Source organism: Nylanderia fulva, unplaced genomic scaffold, assembly GCF_048542155.1.
Source record: "Nylanderia fulva isolate GAGA-0341 unplaced genomic scaffold, ASM4854215v1 Scaffold1713, whole genome shotgun sequence".
In the NCBI taxonomy this organism is placed as follows: Eukaryota; Metazoa; Arthropoda; class Insecta; order Hymenoptera; family Formicidae; genus Nylanderia; species Nylanderia fulva.
The window spans coordinates 2,334-7,511 of NW_028189961.1; the positions used below are offsets into that span (position 1 = coordinate 2,334).

General features: G+C 56.4%; 2 pseudogenes; both read left to right on the top strand.

Annotated features, from left to right (window-relative positions):
* Positions 1–2,612: 2,612 nt before the first annotated feature.
* On the top strand, positions 2,613–3,769 carry LOC146723724 (small subunit ribosomal RNA; annotated as a pseudogene).
* Positions 3,770–4,010: 241 nt separating this feature from the next.
* On the top strand, positions 4,011–5,178 carry LOC146723725 (large subunit ribosomal RNA; annotated as a pseudogene; the record flags this gene model as incomplete).

Consider the following 5,178-nt stretch of genomic DNA (forward strand, 5'->3'; position numbering starts at 1 on the left):
GACGCCGGCCGTTATGTGGTGCCGCACGTATAATCACGCCCGTAACGAGTCCGTCTCGGTTGCCGCGCGCGCGATTTCGCATCGGGCGAGTGTTCCGTACCGTAATCGCGGTCACCGCAGCTTGCGTGTTGCGTATCATCCGTAATAATTCGAAATATATGTCTCCGACACGTGGGTTTGAGAGACACGTTTCGAGTTAGTAATCGGACAGCGCCCTTATGTCGAGCGAGCGCCGAATAGTAAGTAACTTTCGTCCGAAACGTTTTTACGTAGCTCTCCTCGTTGCGGCGCCGTAAATCGTCGTTAAGTGTTCCGGAGGTACCGCCGGCGGTCGTCTGACTTCGAGAGTTCATTCGGTCGTCCGGAGGTGCCGCCCGTCCCGGAGGTGTCGCCGGTCGGCCGTGGTGTCCGGAGGTGTCGCCGGCCCGGAGGTGCCGCCGGTCGGCCGTGGTTCCCGGAGGGTCGACCGGCCCGGAGGTGCCGCCGGTCGGCCGTGGTTCCCGGAGGTGTCGCCCGGCCCGGAGGTGTCGCCGGTCGGCCGTGGTTCCCGGAGGTGTCGCCCGTCCCGGAGGTGCCGTCCGTCCCCTAAGTTGACGCCGGCCGTTATGTGGTGCCGCACGTATAATCACGCCCGTAACGAGCCGTCTCGGTTGCCGCGCGCGCGATTTCGCATCGGGCGAGTGTTCCGTACCGTAATCGCGGTCACCGCAGCTTGCGTGTTGCGTATCATCCGTAATAATTCGAAATATATGTCTCCGACACGTGGGTTTGAGAGACACGTTTCGAGTTAGTAATCGGACAGCGCCCTTATGTCGAGCGAGCGCCGAATAGTAAGTAACTTTCGTCCGAAACGTTTTTACGTAGCTCTCCTCGTTGCGGCGCCGTAAATCGTCGTTAAGTGTTCCGGAGGTACCGCCGGCGGTCGTCTGACTTCGAGAGTTCATTCGGTCGTCCGGAGGTGCCGCCCGTCCCGGAGGTGTCGCCGGTCGGCCGTGGTTCCCGGAGGTGTCGCCCGGCCCGGAGGTGCCGCCGGTCGGCCGTGGTTCCCGGAGGTGTCGCCCGGCCCGGAGGTGCCGCCCGGCCCGGAGGTGCCGCCGGTCGGCCGTGGTTCCCGGAGGTGCCGCCCGGCCCGGAGGTGCCGCCGGTCGGCCGTGGTTCCCGGAGGTGTCGCCCGGCCCGGAGGTGCCGCCCGACCCGGAGGTGCCGCCCGGCCCGGAGGTACCGTCGGTGCTTATACCTTATTGTCCCGGCATTTCGTTTGTTTCCTTCTTAATTAATGCTAATTATCGTTGTTTGACATTCGCCATACGGCTATCGTGATAATATTTTATCGTACAATAGGACTTTTCGATCGTTCGCTCTCCGCGACAATGTCTCGATTGAACGCGCCTTTCGGCGCTCGCGCTCGCATACGGCCGTGCGTAGGACCGTGCGTCGCCGACCGCCTGGCCGGCCGGTTGGGTACTATAAGAGATACGTCGCGCTCGGCGCGTCGAACGAGTCGAGCGAGTCCGGACGAGTCGTAAACGTACTTTCTCGAGTCTCTCGCCACTCCGGCGTGTTTCGACCGCTCTCCGTACCGTCGCCGACCGCTTGGCCGGTCGGTTGGGTACTATAAGAGGTAGGAGAGATTAATATTGTACGTGTCGCGCTCTCGACGTTGACAAACGAAGAATCGCCCGAACGGGTCGAGAACGGATTTTGTCGAGTCGCGACTCTGACACGGAGAGAGAACATTTATATAAAATGTTTGATTTTGGAAACCACGAATATATAAAATAATATACGATCGTCGCAGAACGCGCCGCCGCCAAGTCTTCTCATGCTTGGAGGTTGCGTGTCTCGCGAGAACGTACGTTCGACTCTCGCGTCGTCTCGTATTCCTCTTCGCCGGGGATTACGGTGCGGCTCTTCTCGTTCGTCGCCGAACGCGCGCAAAATTAACGCACACTTATTTATTACGAGCACAGCATTGCCACGAGTCGGTGTCGCAAGACCGAATGGCTCTTATGTGGCGCGCACGCCTCTAGTGTGTTGGCCGCGCGGTTCCCTCTCGTTTCGTACGCAGCAGCGGAATCGTCGCGCTTACCGAGCATCTACTCCACGGATACGAGTTTGCGGGAAGAGTTGCTTCTTCCCGCTCGCTTTGTACGCCGTAGCGAAATCTTATTGCTGGTCGTGTGCGGTTAAACGCGTACGAACCAGACAGAACAGTCCTCGACGTCTAAGCATCGCCATTGTCGATCTAGCGTCAGGGTGAATCGCGCGGTCTCTCGAGACCGCGCATCATAACATTTGGGAGAATAAGAACACTAGTATTTTGATCTTGTGGATTTTTGAACGGATGAGGAGGAGGAAGAAGAGGAGAGGCGGCGTCGGGGGTTTACTCTCGCCTCCGTCGTTCTCTCGTACGCTTTACATAATAGCGTTAACACAGCAGAGTGTCGCCGACCGGCTGAGCAAGACCGGCGGCAAATAAAATGGCACATACGAGCGTGTCGCGCGCGCGTCGGTGTTTCGGCATCGAACGCGCGCGCGCGCGAAAAAGAGCTAGCGACGAGTCTTCGGGCTCGCTCGCGAGTTACTCCCTTGCGAGTAACCGAACACGAAGCTCCCTGGTTGATCCTGCCAGTAGTCATATGCTTGTCTCAAGATTAAGCCATGCATGTCTCAGTGCATGCCGAATTAAGGTGAAACCGCGAATGGCTCATTAAATCGTTATGGTTCATTAGATTGTACCCACATTTACTTGGATAACTGTGGTAATTCTAGAGGCTAATACATGCAAAACAGAGTCCGACCAGTGATGGAAGGGACGCTTTTATTAGATCAAAAACAATCGGTGGCGGGCGGCTCGCCGTTCGTCCACCGTTTATTTTGGTGACTCTGAATAACTTTTTGCTGATTCGCCGGTCCTAGCACCGGCCCACCCCATCTTTCAAAAGTCTGCCTTATCCCAAATGTCGATGGTGGTTTCTGCGCCTACCATGGGTTTTAACGGTTTAAAGGGAATCAGGGTTCGATTCCGGAGAGGGAGCCTGAGAACACGCTACCACATCCAAGGAAAGGCAGCAGGCGCGCAAATTACCTCCTCCCGGCACGGGGAGGTAGTGACGAAAATAACGATACGGGACTCATCCGAGCCCGTAAACGGAATTAGTACACTTTAAAACCTTTAACGGGGGATCCATTGGGGCAAGTCTGGTGCCAAGCAGCCGCGGTAATTCCAGCTCCCAAAAGCGTAATATTAAAGTTGTTTGGGGGGTTAAAAAGCTCGTAGTTTAATCTGTGGTCGCACACCGTCGGTTCAAACCCTCGCGGTGGGTTTAAAAATGGCTTGTGTGGGACGGTCCTACCGGTGGGCTTAGCCTCGCGAGGGGCGCCTCAACGATATCCCGTCGCGGTGCTCTTTACTGATTTTCGAGTCGGGCCGGTACGTTTACTTTGAACAAAATTTGGTGCTTAAAGCAGGTCCTTCGCCTGATCTGCGTGCATGGAAAAATGGAATAGGAACTGGTTCTTTTTTTGTTTGGGTTTTTGAACCCCGAGGTAATATTAAAGGGACAATGGGGCATTCGTATTTTCGACGTTAGAGGGGGAAATTCTTGGATCGTCCGCCAACGACAGGGAAACGAAAACATTTGCCAAAATGTTTTCATTAATCAAACGAAAGTTAGAGGTTAAGGCGATCAAACCGCCCTAGTTTTCCCCATAACATGCCCCTAGCATCCGCCGAGTTCCTCCTGACTCGGGGGGCACGCGACAAACCCTCGGTCGCCCGGCCGGCTGCTCGGCGGTACGCGCAAGGTATCAGCCGCACTATTCACGGTGCGTCGAGACCGTCGCAAACGCGCGCCACGGTACTCGGAGGTTACGGACTTCGCGCCGTCCCCGGTCCTGGCCCGCTGTTGGTTACAGTACGGTACAACCTTCGACAGGCCTGCGAACGTCTCCCAGCGGTCTCGCGGTAGACCGATACCGGTCGGCGACGCTACGTGCTTTGGGGGACTATGTTAGGACCCAGTCTGGAAAACAGTCGAATTACCAAGGAGTCTACATGACTAGCGAGTCATTGGGACTTGTCCGAGACCTACGGCGTAATGAAACGTGAAGGTCGGCCCTGGCCGTCGACCTAGGGAGGATGGGCCGCGTCGCGAAGTCGGGCTCTCGCACTGCCCGGGGCGTCTCGTTCTCAATCGCGAGAAGAGACGCAACCCAGAGCGTACACGTTGGAGTACCCGAAAGATGGTGACACTACTGCCTGGTACAGGACTACGAAGGTCAGGTGGAAACCATGATGGAGGTTCCCGTAAAGCGATTAGTACGTGCAAATCGATCGTCGGAACTGGGTATAGGGGCGAATAGGACTAATCGAACCATCTCCTAGTATCTGGTTCCCTCCGAAATGTTTCCCTCAGGATAGCTGGCACCTCGGCGCCGCTTCCGCTACGGAACGCGCGCGAGCTCTCATCTGGTAAAGCGAATGATTAGAGGCCTTGGGGCCGAAAACGACCTCAACCTATTTCTCAAACTTAAATGGGTGAGATCCTCTGGCTTTCTTGAATTATGAAGCCACGAGCATCTTCGGATCAGACGTGCCAAGTGGGCCATTTTGGTAAGCAGAACTGGCGCTTGTGGGATGAACCAAACGCAGAGTTAAGGCGCCCAACTCGACGCTCATGGACACCATGAAAGGCGTTGGATTAGCTTAAGACAGGCAGAGGACGGTGGCCATGGAAGTCGGAATCCGCTAAGGAGTGTGTAACAACTCACCTGCCCGAAGCAACTAGCCCTGAAAATGGATGGCGCTGAAGCGTCGAGCCTATACTCTGCCGTCAGCGGCAAGTGGGGCGGCAACCGGGAGCGGGCGTTAGTCTTCTCTCGCGTCGTCACGAAGCCCTGACGAGTAGGAGGTGTCGCGACGGTGACGCAGAAGGGTCTGGGCGCGAGCCTGCCTGGAGCCGCCGTCGGTGCAGATCTGGTGGTAGTAGCAAATACTCCAGCGAGGCCCTGGAGGACTGACGTGGAGAAGGGTTTCGTGTGAACAGCCGTTGCACACGAGTCAGTCGATCCTAAGCCCTAGGAGAATCCTATGTCAATGACGGCGTACAATATACTCGAGTGTCGAGAAATAATAATAAATATATACGAAAGACACACGCCCGTCGGGCGAAGGGA